Source organism: Nicotiana tabacum, chromosome 16 (assembly GCF_000715075.1).
Source record: "Nicotiana tabacum cultivar K326 chromosome 16, ASM71507v2, whole genome shotgun sequence".
Taxonomy (NCBI): domain Eukaryota; kingdom Viridiplantae; phylum Streptophyta; class Magnoliopsida; order Solanales; family Solanaceae; genus Nicotiana; species Nicotiana tabacum.
The window spans coordinates 142,247,951-142,263,168 of NC_134095.1; positions in this window are offsets into that span (position 1 = coordinate 142,247,951).

A 15,218-nucleotide genomic window follows, 5' to 3' on the forward strand; every position below is an offset into this window, starting at 1 on the left:
AAATATCTACATAAAATACATACATTGGCGAAAATACCACGGATTTCACCTGCACCATAAATATAGCTTAAATTTGCTTATGCTATTGACAAAAGCTAGTGAATTCACGTAAACCCATTGAACACATGCTAGATCAGCCTCTGGAAGAATAATTAAGATTTAAAGTTTATGAATTCTAACTTGTCACAAAATTCATAAGTTATGTTCATAGATTAAATTTAGAAAAGGAAAATAAGAAAATGAAACCATAGATTAATAAATTGGTGAATATGGTTTTGGACGTTACAGCAAAGAAGCAAAGCAGAAAAAAGAGGACTCGTGACTCTATATTGTCTTGTAGTAACTTGTGGCCACGGAAGTTGGAAGCATGTAATAGGTGAACGACAAGAGAATTAACCAATTCACGGGTGCATATTTGGACTAATTTTGAATCATTGGTTAGCCACAACCGACACACTTGTAACTTAATCAATGTTTCAAGAGATTAATTTAGGATAGATTCCGATCAGATACACTAAAAAAACAATTAATTGGGTTACCAACTCATTATTAATGAAGTTAAATCCCGTTACTAAAAGGCTTGTGATTTCAATCTATAAGTACAATTTCTAGCAGGGATGCAATCATATCAGCACTAACGCATCAAATTTCAAAACTCCGAATTAAGCGCACTTAGGCGAAAGTAGTACTAAGACGAGTGACTCTCTCGAAAGTCTTCGTGTTGTATCCCTCTTTTCGAGCTGATCTAAAGGAAAGTGGATTGGTAAATAACATGTAATTTCATTGGTTACTTGCTTAACTAGATATAGAGATAAATAACGCATAATTTTAATAGTAATTTGCTTAACTAGATATAGAAATTTCCTATGAACTTTGGGTCAACATGATCCTATTCTTTTACGTGGAGCGTTACAGGACTTTGTATAAGCCAAATTACAAAAGATTACGGTGCGAAGCTTCATTTCATCGTTGCAGAGGAATTAGAATAAGCAGAGAGTAATGTGAGCATGAGAAGACAGCTAACGCCATGTGACTCTTCAAGATGCATGATTAAACTCAGACCCTTATATTCTAATATATAATTTTAGCTGCTTTCAAAAATAATAGCTGATAAAATAATTTTTTTGTATATATATTTATTTTATATATATAATGTACATATTTTTTGACTAGCGAATGCTATTAGTTTCAATCGACCGGCCAGTTTTATATTTTTCCTATATTATTTGGAGTAAACATGGGATGAGTGGGATTTTTCCCTTCTGATACCTGGAGATCGGAAGGAGATTTGCATCTATACCCGCTTTTTGGGTAACGTTTTAACTTGTGCCCGCTTTGCAAAAAAAATTGCAATCGTACCCACTTTTTCGCGTAACTTCAACATACGGGGCTGAAGTAGCAAAGGCAATCACGCAAAACTTCAGCATTCTAGTAGACGGGCCTGAAGTAGCAAAGGCAATACGCTGAAGTTTTTTTGTCCTGGATAAGATGTTGAAGTTATTTAGTTCATTTGTAAAAATTTCAGCACTAAAATAGCTGAAGTTTTTTGTCCTGGATTCATTAGTTTTGTTATAAAGCTTTTTCAAAAATTTCAGCAGAAGATGCTGAAGTTATTTAGTTCATTTGTAAAAACTTCACCACTAAATAAGCTGAAGTTTTTTTGTCCTGGATAAGCTTTTTCAAAAACTTCAGCAGAAGATGCTGAAGTTATTTAGTTCATTTGTAAATACTTTAGCACTATATAAGCTGAAGTTTTTGAAAAAGCTTTCTAACATACTAGATAAATAATCACCTTATTCTTTTATAGTGTATTACTACTATAAAATAATCAGATTACCAACAGTATCTAAATCATAAATTTGGGAAACAATAAACGTGAAAAGAATAGAATTACGTGAAAATATTTACAAATTATTGTCTACTAACTTACGTAATTATTTATAATTTATTTTTAAATAATCTGATAAACATACTTTTGGCAATCATCCCATGAACTGAAGTTTTATAGCAGCACCAACAACAGCATAAGAAAGAAGGAGAAGAAGAAGAAAACGAAGGAGGAGAAGGGGGAGGAGAAGGGGGAGGAGAACGGGGGCTGAAGTTGTTTAAAAAATGGATACAAGTTAAAACTTTTTTAAAAAAATAGGTATAGGTTAAATGGGGAAGACCAAATAGGGCGCCCCATGCAATTTTTACAGATCAGAGAATAAAGATGCTCAAAACCATATATAATCCATTATTTGCATCATATGGCCTTTTCTAATGACACACTTTAAATTCTATCTCCGTCAGCTCAGTGGGATGAATTTCAACTTTAAAATTAGTAAGATGAACTTTCTTTTTACAAACAAACTCAGCCGACTTAGTTAATGGAGTTAAATTTTAAACAGAGGAATTTTTTTTATCAAAAAAAAAGGCCATTTGTGCAAATGCCCCTTGAGGCTGAGTCGTATCTCTAGAGAGTGAGAGTAGGCCTGGAACGTTAAAATAGCATGGTCTAGCCAGTTTTTGATTGGTCATTCAAAAATAGTCAGTGTTTTGTCAAGTCAATGAAAAATAACCATTATTTTGCTGCAATTGAGACCGGTCCAGCATAATATACTGGAGTTCGGTGCATCTGTGTATGAACTTCCAGTATATTATGTTGGACTGGTATATTATACTGGAACTCCAGTATATTATGCTGGAGAATTTTTCCGAATTTTAAACAGTGTTTTCGTTCAAATTTATCTTTACATGAAAAGTGGCTAAATTTCGATTACTGTTGAAACTGTAACTATTTTTGAATGACCACTTATAAATCTGGTTATTTTTAAATTTTTCCCGCCTGAAACTGCTGGGTCAATATGCTTAGAAGTTAGAATTTGCAAAAGAAAAGCCCAAAACCGTTGATGGGCCTGAAATTATTTGTCGAAAGGAAAGTTCAGACTTTAAGCATGCGTTTGGACATAAGAATTGTAAAATTTCGAAAAAAAGTAAAAAAAATTCAAGTGAAAATACATTTGAAAATTTGTGTTTGGACATAAATATAATTTCGGATTTTTTTTGAATTTTTGTGAGTGTTTTGAGTGAAAATTTGAAAAAATAGCTTTTTGGAGTTTTTTCAAATTTTCGAAAAATTCCAAAATTCATTTTCAAGCGAAAATTGAAAATTTTATAGCCAAACACTAATTTCGAAAAAAAAGGTGCAAATTTTTGGAAAAAAGGTGAAAAATTTTCATGGCCAAACGGGCTCTAAGAGGGGCAGGTTGAGTTGACTGTTGAGGAGAAATAGAATTAGCCCAAATAGGTTTATAGTCTTGTTTTGCTATGATGTGACAAAATTACATCCAAATTCAGAAAAACTTATCCAACCGATGGGAAAAATATGAAAACCTATAACAGACCACTCAATGAAAGAAAATTAGTTGTTTTATTTTTAGAAGTATTTTTACATAATAACGCGAAATATTAAAGTTAGAGACATGCATAGGCAGGGGATGCGAGAACAACTTGGTACGCAATTTGCATGTTGTAAGAACGCCTTCTTAAAAGTGATGGCCGAGATGATTATAATTTTTTCACATTTATTAGAGGCCTCGAATTCTAACCTCTAAAAATTACAAGAGTCTTTTATCCTCTTTAGTAGGCTTATTTGACTCTTATCCAGAATTTGAATTTATCACCGAACCCATAAACACACTTTATATATATATATATATATATATATATATATATATATATATATATATATATATATATATATATATATATATAGTAAATTTTTTAATAAAAATCAAGTAATTCTAACAAAAGCTATTAAATTCGTCCGAACCCAACCCGTGCTTAATACCCTAGCTACTCCCTCGTTAGCTATATATATTCGTCCATGGCTGTTGTCCCCAAGCGGCCAAGCCTGAAGTCCTAGGGTTGGCACCAAATGAGCCATAAGTCTACTGGGTATATTAATGATCTTCACTTTTACGTGTAAACGCGGCTACATGTATTTAAATATCTTTTATTATGCTAAATAGTTAATATTTGAAAAGGTCAAATTTTGTTTTCTTTTGTATTTCTTTAACACACTTTGTTGTTACTGCGACTAATTTTTTCAGGTTCATCGCTAAAACTAATAGGAGATTTTTACTATCTTCACCACTAAACAGTGGGATAGAGAATGAATAGATTTTCTTTACTTTTATGGTCAAACTTCTAAATTCTAAAATTTGCTTGTTTTGAAAAGTGATTTTTTAAAAAACGTTTTTCAAAAAAGTACTTTTTTGTGAGAAGTAATTTGTGTTAGGCTGATTAATTTAAAAAATACTTTTGAGCAAAATTAATGTTTGACCAAGCTTTTAAAAAGTGCTATTACATGTAATTTTTCTTAAAAATATTTTTCAAAAAAGTGTTTTTAGATAGAAGCTATTATTTATTTCTATTTCTCCAAAACTGCTTCTGCTTCTACTCAAAAACACTTTTTTTCCTTCAAAAATCTTGGCCAAACACCTTAATTTTGGCCAAAAAAAAATACTTTTGACTTAAAAAAAAAGCACTTTTGGCCAAAAAATAAGTTTGGCCAAACAGGCTATTAATTAGAGATTTCGCTTTCGAGTACTAAAAATTAAAAAATAATTGTTAGAAAGTACTTTCTCCTTTAATGGACATTTATGTTGTATGAATTAGGATTAATCGAGGCCCGACGAGTACCGAACAATATCGAATACCGGATGGAAAAAAAAGGAAAAAAAAACTCTTACTATCTACTTGCCCATTTGCTGGTTCCACTACATAACCATGAAAATAATTCAAACAAGTATTATATTAAAAGTTTTCTGGAAAATATATGATGTAAACTAGATGAGAAGTTAACCTTATTTCTCCATGTTAGATGAGGGATAATGACAACTAATGGCATGTATATTATGCAAACAAATATTTCTATATTTCATAATAGAAGTAAATAACATGCTAGTTACGTTTTTTAAGTTAACCGTTACTATAAATGAATTTGTTGTTGGATATAATGTCAAAATTACACAACCAAAAGTCAATGAATACCTTACACATTCGCTCTAATGTTGTCAAGAACTAACTATATTACCTTTTTAAGTTTGAAAAATATAAGTATTGAAAGTCTTTTCCCACACAATTGAATGATTGCGTATAGATGTTCATAACACGCAACGGAAGACAATAACAATCCTAGGCAGATCTTTTCGTATTTAAAATTTATTTACATGTCAATAGATCAGATCTAAGACGTACCTGGTGAAGAAAGTCTCATTTCAAATTCTTCGATAGTGCGAAAACTCTATGCGTATCCACACCGAAACTAACCCTTGCTATTAACTCTTTGAATAATGAAACACGCAAATAAATTGATTGAAAAACTTGTGCTGAAACTTCTCTCAAAATCTCAACTCAAATTAGAAGAACAAGAAACACCGTTTCTTGTAATTGTATTTTCTCTCTTGGCTTTGTATTGCAATTTCACTTTCACAAAGTGGTTTTTCTTTTCAAGAAAATTATGCGGCAAATTTTCTCCATCACCCTTTTTATAGCATCACCTATAAACTCTTTTCCTATTTGGTTAAGGTAATGATTTACTTTAGGTAAAAATTTATTCAAAAATAAACTTCATGAAATTTCTATGGAAATTTCGAATTCCTACTTATTTGGTAACGTGAGGACTACCGAAACTTTATAGATTTTGCATATTCAATTCTAAATTGAATTCTAATTTATAAACCTTTTATATTAATAATTTTCTAATTGAAAATTGCAAATCCTACAAGTAAACAGCTTGCCGTATCGTTTAACAATCCAATTCCAAATTGGATTTCATGGTTAAGTCTTTAAATAATATTTGTATATATCCTATATATAAAAATATCAATTATGACGATTAAATATATATCATATATGTATATCTCAACCAAGAGATACAATTTAATTTTCTATTCCAAATAGAAAATTTTAATTTGTTCACAATATTAATTATATTCTCTGTGCTAGCAAAGAGTATAATAATATTTTATTTGGATTAATACTCAAATTATTTGACTAATTAAATTCTTTAATTTAGTTATCAAACAATAAAATAATTAATCCTTTAGCAAAGATCAGAACACTCGTTAGTGTGCGACCCCATAGGTTCAATACTAAATCGGTAGCAAATTGATCACATCAATATACTAATCAAGGGTGGCGTCTAGCAACACTCCTTAACGACCGGATAGAATGAAGTATACAATTTACTCTCAAGAACCAGTAGAAGAATAATATAGTAATTCCTTCTGTCCTTATAGCTCTGGATCACCCTAGGATATGGTTCAACTGTCAAATCTTAATAGGCGACCAACTATGTGTTCATGTCAAATATAATCGACCATTGAATGACCTAAGAAACTCTTTTTTTCTTTCATTTAATTGCTCTGGTCAAGGTCTTAATTTGGTCGTTTATAATTCATGACAACATGGAGCTTAAACTCATTACCAAGAGTTGACAGATTCCATCTTGATCAATCACTAATTCTACAAGTATTCAATCGTACCCAATATCTTTTCAACTATCGCCCTAGGGCCATAAGTGTCTAGTATTAAAGCACAACAAATAACTTGTCAATTACTATGACGATCTCAGGTCAAAGGAAATTCTTACATCACATTCTTCAAGAGAATATCCTATTGACAGTTTATGGTAATTCTAACCATTAGGAATTATCCAATGAGTCGGTTCAATGATCATATCTCTATATGCATCATCTATCTATGTGATTTAGTTAATGAGATCAACTAATCTTTATCTCATAAAGACGATCACATAAATATTGATCTAACCGGATTATTAATGTCCAAATTAATAATCCTACGATCAAGAACAAATTTAGATTAAATTGTAAGAGACTTTGCTCTCATTATCATGATCTCTATGACGATGACAAAAATTTAATCAAGGACTTTATCAAATTAATCAAACAATAAATAATAACTATGATAAAAGAATGTCATATATTTTTATATCAAATAACATTCACAAAAATATGTTCAAATCATCAAATATGAGATTGGATCTAGGGCATATATACTATATCCCTAACAATCTCCCACTTGCACTAGAGCCAATTGCTCTTGTACTTCATTCCCAATTTTCACTTGTGCTTGTCAAACTCCTTTGCACCAAGAGCTTTAGTGAATGGTTATGGAGCATTTTCCTTTCCATCAACCTTTTAAATCTAGACGTCTCCACGTCCAATGATTTCTCTTATCAAGTGATCCCTTGGCAGAACGTGTTTGGATTTTTGGTGTGATTTTGGTTCTTTTGCTTGAGCAATGGCTCCAGTGTTGTCACACAACAATGGAATTGTACCTTCTATTGAAGGAACCACACCAAGTTCAGTTATGAACTTTTGCATCCATACAGCTTACTTAGCAGCTTCACTAGCTACTATATATTCTGCTTCAGTCACTGAATCAGCTACTATAGCTTGTTTGGAACTTTTCCAACTCACTGCACCACCATTTAAGGTTTATACATAACCAGAAATAGATTTGCTATCATCTTTATCCGAAGAGAAACTTGCATCAGTATAACCTTCAAGTTTCAACTCAGAATCTCCATAGATGAGGAATTGGTTTTTAGTCTTTCTTAAGTACTTAAGAATGGTCCTCACCACCTTCCAATGTTCCTCACCAGGATTTGCATGATATAGGCTAGTCACTCCAAGTGCATAAGCTATATCAGGACGTGTACATGTCATGGTATACATGATAGCTCCCACTGCACTAGCGTATGGGATCCTACTCATGCGTTCTCTCGCTTCAGGTGTTTTAGGACAATCCTCCATACTGAGAGTAATTCCTGTGCCTATCGATAGATAGCCACTTTTGGAATTATCCATATTATACCTCTTTAAGATGGTATCAATGTACAAAGACTGGGAAAGTCCAAGAAGCTTCATAGATCTATCTCTATAGATCTTTATTCCTAATATATCAGGTGTTTCTCCCAAGTCTTTCATGGAGAACTGTTCAGATAGCCAAGTCTTGGTACTTTTCATTACCGGTATGTCATTCCCTATGAGCAATATATCATCAACATACACCTTTCCGTCTGCTCCAAATTTTTTTTCTTAAAAACCCATTTACAACCTATAGGTTTTATATCCTTTGAAGGTTCAACTAAAGTCCATACGTTATTTTCCTTCATGGATTCCATGACCTTTTGCCATTTCTCATAATCAGAACTTTATATAGCTTCTTCATAGGTCTTAGGGTCATCGTCATTATGATTAACCTCATTTAATACATCATCTTGTACCATTAAATTTAATCTAGTTGGTACATGATATTCTCTTGTAGACCTTCTAAGAGGTACTTGTACAACTTGTTCACCTTGTGCAGGATTTGGTTGTTGTTCAATTTGGTTTGGAACCAGTTCATTAATCTGTTCTTGAACTACATTTAGTTCTTGAACTTCAACCGTTGAAGGTGTCAACTTCCTTGTCAACTTCAAAACATCCTATAAAGGTTCTTCAACTTGTGTCTAATGATCTTGATTTTGTGTTGATTCATTAGTTTCTTGAACTTCATCAAATTATATTTCTCCACTATAATTTCCTTCCAAAAGAAATTTCCTTTCCAAAAAGATTGCTCCTCTAGCCACAAACACTTTATGGTTAGAAGGGTGATAGAAATAATATCCCATTGTTTCTTTGGGAAACCCAATGAACCTACACTTATCAGATTTTGAGTCAAGTTTATCATACTGCAATCTCTTAACATAAGCTGGACAATCCTAAACTTTAATGTGTTTAAGGTTAGGCTTACGTTCTTTCCATATCTCATATGGTGCTATAGAGACTGATTTTGTGGGAACTTTATTAAGTAAGTATGTTGCTGCTTCCAAAGCATATCCCCGCAAATTTATTGGAAGATTAGTGAACCCCATCATAGATCTCACTATATCTAATAAGGTAATTTCTCCTTTCAGACACACCATTGTGTTGTGGTGTTCTTGGAGGTGTCCACTGTGAGAGAATCCCATTCCCTTTGAGATACCTGGTAAAATCTTCACTAAGATATTCTTCACCTCTATCAGACCTTAGTACTTTGATACTTTTACCAGTCTGTCTCTCAACTTCACTACGGAACCTTTTGAACATTTCAAAAGATTCAGACTTGTGTTTCATAAGATACACAAATCCATATCTTGATATATTATCAGTGAAGGTGATGAAGTAAGAATATCCACCTCTAGCTTGAATTTTCATGGCCCACAAACATCTGTATGAATTGGTCTCAATAATTCAGAAGCTCTTTCTCCACTTCCAGTAAATGGAGATTTGGTCATTTTTCTTTTGAGACAAGATTCACAAGTTGGATATGATTCAAAATCATATTTGTCAAGGTACCCTTTCTTGTACAACTTGTTAATTTTTTTCTCTCCAATATGACCAAGCCTACAATGCCAAAGGCATGCATGATTTATTTGATCATCTCTTTTCCTCATAAGACTTGAAACATGCATAATCGAATTAGCATTCACATTAGGTAAGACATAAACATCAAGTTGGAGATAGACATTCACATATAAATTATCACTATAATAAATAGAGCAAATACCATTGCCTATATTAATGCGAAAACCACGTTTGTTTAATGTAGAAGCTGAAATTATGTTCGAAACAAATTTAAAAACGTAATAACAACCATCCAACATAGATACTTTGCCTGTAGGCATTGTGAGCACATGATTTTTGCCCTATGTGAATTACTCCCATAAATTCAAAATAAATTTTTCCCATTATGGGCAATTTCATAGAATTTTGTAGCATTTTGTTAATTGTTTGCATTTGGCTGTGCATGTTTAATTTAATTCTAATTCATGAAAAATACAAAAATACATTGCATTTGCATTTAGGATTTAATTCTACATTTTTAGGTTAATTAACAATTTAGTTGTCTCATAAAAATGATTAAAATCACAAAAATGACTCATTTTTGCATTTTTAACTTTTTAACTTCAAATTTTGTAGTTTCTTTAATATGGGAATTAATTAATTGTTGTAAATATTTGAGTAATTAATTTAATTGGAAAAATTAATTTAGTTTAAGAGTTAATTTAGGATTTAAATTAATTTGGAAAAAAAAGGAGAGAAGAAAACAATTGAAAATTGAAAAGAAAGGAAATTAATAAAAAGGTTGTTTTAACTTTGGGCCAATTTGTTAGCCCAAACAACTAAATCCCAGATCCGTTCAACCCAATTCCAGCCTTACCCAACCCGCCTGGCTGACCCGACCCATTCCCAAACATACACACGCGAATACAGACTCACAGAGCCCTAATCTCCTAAGACTCAGAAACGGCGCACTGTTCATCATCCTCTTCACCTTAGATCCACGTCCAAACTCGCCAAATCTCATGGTGAGTGAATCCAAACTCACAACCACGCGTTCCCTCCTTTTCTCCTCTTGCCATTTCTAACGGTTTCTGACACCAAATATTTCCTCTCCTCTCACTCGCCCCATTTTGAAATATAGCACGCGATTGGAAGGTTCTAGAGAACGATTCGTTAGATGAGTGTGAGGCATTGGATCGATTTCACTCAATCCAAGCCTCACATTCATCAGGTGTTCGTTTTCAGGAGGGCCCTATCCGATTTCTTGAAGAAGAGAAAAAATCTGGGGAGATAAGGATATAATGGATTTTAAGAGAAATTAGAAAGGGGATGGAGGATGGGTTCTGAGTTTTTTTTTTGGATTTATTCTTTCGGTCTTCTTCTCAATTTCTAAAATAAACGAAAAAGAAATTTTCCAGTTCTTTTTGCTTTTTCTTAGTTGGCTTCCAAGAATATGAAAATTTGAAAAAAAAAGTTCCATTTTCCTTCTATGTTTTCTGTTCAAATGAAGTTGATTTAAGCGAGCTCATCACTGTTGAGAGCTGCTGATCGAGTGTCTTCCGTGGCTTCTAAGTCCCGTTTCTCTATTGTTGCTTTGTTTTGGATTTTCACTGCTGAACATTTCTTGTATTCTGCTCCTGGAAGTAGTTGAAGTTTTGTGCATTCAGGTGTATTTCTTCTCCTGTACTACTTTGTTTAGATGGTTTAAAACACGGTTAAGAAATTCAGTCCCGATTAAGCTGAAATTTATGCATTGTCGATGTGATAAGTTGCATTTTGATGAAATATGTGGCTACTAGCAGAGCATGAATCTGTGACGCCTTTACTCTCGAATTCTTGTTGTTTGTTTTCATTAGTTTGCTTTGTTTGGTTGAAGCTCGGCTAGTGTTAAAATATTAGCTGAATCTCCTTCTAGCGACGTGTTCTGTTGTGATTTTTATGAACATTTAGTATACTCTTCTCAGTTGGATCCCGAAAGAGTGCTGGTAATAAGTGTTGTTTTATGCCTGTTGATAATCTAGTCTACGCGCATGTTGCTCTAAACTTGCTGTTGTTCCTTATTCTGTTGTGTCCCTATGTCAACTGATAGCCCTGTTTGATCGAGAAACAATTGGTGTTGGAATTCATGTGTCGAAAGCTAGAGTGATATGAACATTAACCATTTGGTGTAAATCCTATGTGCTTGAGTTGATAATTTTATTAGACCTGAAAGTTTAAGTTTCAAGTTATACGATTGATGAAGAAGTGCAGCTGTCTGGGTCTGCTTGTTTGTTTTTTTTAACCTAAAATGTGCATTTGTGTGACAACTTGTTGTTTGATTAAGCGAGATGTTCCTCATTTGGTATGATAATAGTTATACCCCTGTCTTGTGTTTTTTTTTATTGAAAGATTAGCTCCTCCATCTGAACATGATTCATTTTAGACCCCTCTGATTCAAGTCGCTTGTAGGCTAAGTTTCGTGAATTAGGATTTCGAAAATGGTCGTTGAGCATGGAATTTGGTGCTTGGCTTGATAGTTTCAGTTGTACCCTTTTACTGGTGGATCTCTTTTGCATTCCATTTGGTTTGTCGAGGTACTGTTAAGTTCTTGTTTGTTGGGTTTAGCTGATTCTCATTGCGAAATCTTTTGTTGTCCTTTGTTAAGATACGCATCAGTTTTGTTTCTCTTTGGTTATGGTTTAGGCGAGATTTCAGCACCCACATTAAAGGCTCAATAGGATTTTAGCTTGGATTTTGACTTTGGAGACTCAACACAGGGGTTGGGTCTGTCTAGGACAGGTGCACTCGAAATAAAAAAACCATCCTGATGCATCTTACTTGCTACTTGCGCATTTATTTGCTTCGAATTTGCATGTTGACCGGCTTTGGAATGAAAGGAGAGAATTTGGGAAAGAAATAGCAGTGTAGAGGGTTAAGAGAGTGAATCACATGTTTAAAGAAAAACCAGTGTCCACATAGCGCTGAAACTCTGCCGAATTTTTGAAAAAAAGAGAAAACGAATTAAAAATGAGAAAGGAGTTTTGTTTTCGAAAATAATTCATTTTATTTGCCCGAACTACGCCAGTTTGATTCTCACAGGGTGTGAGATACGCAGGCAACCCTCATTGGGTCCAATTTCCTTTTCGCAAAATAGCCAAAAGAACAAATTTTACTTTTATTTGAAAAATAGTTAGGGTGATGCCATTCTTGTCAATATCCTTAAAAAGGGCGCCGGAAGGACCTTTTTGCAAGAACAGCCACCTGTGGTCATTGTTTTCAAGGTTTTCACCGGTGAGCCAACACAGCCTTAAAATCTTCGTTCTCGAAGTGCTGAAAGGTCGTATTTGCGAAATCGGGTTTTTATTTTATTTTTGAAAAAATGTGTGTTAATTTTATTTTGAGTCAAATAAGTCTTAAATTTTAAACACCCCAATAAACATGCAGAATGAGCACGAGTCAGAATTTGCCGGTAACAGTTATGAACAAAATCCCTTTGGAGTTGCGTATGTGGTGGGAAGATCTGGGCAAGTCAGAGCAAGATAAGGTCAATCTACATTTGGGGGGTGTCACCGGGTTATTAAAGATCAGACCTAGAGGAGACATCATAAAGGCTTTGGTTACGTTCTGGGACCCGGCCCATAACGTATTCCACTTCTCGGATTTTGAACTCACCCCAACCTTGGAAGAGATAGCAGGTTATATGAAAAGTACTGCAGGTTTGAGGCATAAGTATCTGATCGCTCCAAGGGCCGTTAACTCTCACAAATTCATGGATTTGCTAAAGATAAACAAGGGAATCCTATATTCCAAGTTGGAAGGGGTTTTTTTCACTCTACGTTTTATATACCAGAAGTACGGGCATGTAGGAGGGTTCAATGATCCGAAAAGCGGGGTTTGCAGTAAAGGGAACCGAACAAAATAGGATGAGCATAGGCATTTCGCTTTCATGGTAGCATTCTTAGGCCTTGTGGTGTTTCCCCGAAAAGATGTAAATATCAATTTGTGGGTAGGTGAAGTCGTCAAGGTCCTGGTTACCAGCGCCAAGAGCACTCTCGCCCCTCTGATAGTGTCTGAGATATACCGAGCTCTCACAGCTTGTAAAGCTGGGGCAGACTTCTTCGAGGGATGCAATTTGCTACTACAAATGTGGATGATCGAGCACTTGTGCCACCACCCTCAGTATATGAGTTATGGATCCACAGAGAAAAGCTGCATTGAAGAATTCAACACAAGGGTTTCAGGGTTCAAGTTACCGGAGGGGTTTGGAGAATGGATAGCCCACCTTCGTGCCATCACTACGGGACAAATAGAATGGACACTAGGTTGGCTTCTTGTTGAAGAAATTGTGTATATACCCGCCACAGGTCCTTACTTCCTCCTAATGGGTCTTCGAGGTATTCAGCCTTACGCTCTCTACCGAGTGATGAGACAATTAGGAAGGTGTCAGGTGATGCATCCAGATGAAGATCTCAGTATCCATGCAGTTGAGATTAGCTCCGACGGCCAATTTCACGAAGAAACAGTTCGTTCTATTTGGAATGAGTGCCAATATTTGATAGCAAGCACCCGAGTGCGGAACCTATATAAAGGAGAGGTCTCACCCGCCTACCTTGCCTGGTATAGAAAGAAGAACACTGCAAGGGCCAAATTAGAAAGACCAGCCAAAAAACCGCACATTTAAGAATTTGTCGAGGCATCGCAAGAACCATGGGCTTGGTTGGCCAAAGAAAACGAGTACAGGGCCAAAGCCTATGAATTCCAAAAACTTCCAAATTCCGAATTCTATCAAAACGTTTATCAAACCTCATCCGAATGACCTGAAATTTTGCACACACGTCACAAATGACACAAAGGACCTACTCCAATTTCCAAAATTCCATTCCGACCCTGATATCAAAATTTCCACTACTAACCAAAAAGTGCCAAATTTTTAATTTCGTCAATTCAAGCCTAAACCTTCCACGGACCTCTAAAATACATTTCGATCACACTCATAAGACCCAAATCACCTAACGGAGCTAAACTAATCATAAAAATTCCAATCCGAGATCATATACTAACAAGTCAAAACTTGGTCAAACCTTTCAAATTTTCAACTTCAAATTGAGAACTGTTTTTCCAAATTTATTTCGATTACCCTGAAAATCAAAATCGACGATTTACATAAGTCATAATACATCACAGGGTGCTAGTCAAGCTTGATAACTGGTGAGCGAAGTGAAATTTCTCAAAACAACCGGTTGGGTCGTTACAGAGCTAGTGTGAGACGAATTGAATTGCAGCAATATCTCTGAGCTTTGTGATGCCTTTGAGAATAGTCAGTACTCTGGTTGTGACGCTTATGCTCAATTTTTGACTCTAGGATAAATACCTTAAATTGTGGCTTCTTATATTTGCTTAACTGCTTTGATTGGAGTGTCGTGATTGCAAGTGTTTTGTTTCTGCTCTATAATGCCTATTCAAGACGGAAAATGAATTAGAACTTGTTGGTGTATCGTTGTCCTTGCGAAATTGAAGTAGTTAAGTGATTTTACATTCAAAGGAGTCGTGGTATGCATAAAAGGGAATTGACTCTTGACTTAGGCTTGATGTTTGCTTCTTACTTTCTTATTCATGTTTAGAGCCACAGATTTTTAGTGTAAGTGCGTAGCTGATGACAAATGTTTGCTTGGATCAAGTTCGTTTCGTACTGTGCGAAAGTTATTTGCGAATGAATCTTGTTTTGCCAGTATATCTCAATATTAGTGTAAATTTTGATGGTGTAAGACCCCCAAGATAGAGCTCAAACCTCACAGCTAATCTCCCTGAAATCAGCATCTTAAATTCGACATAACCCAGCCAAAAGCGCAGCTGAACCTC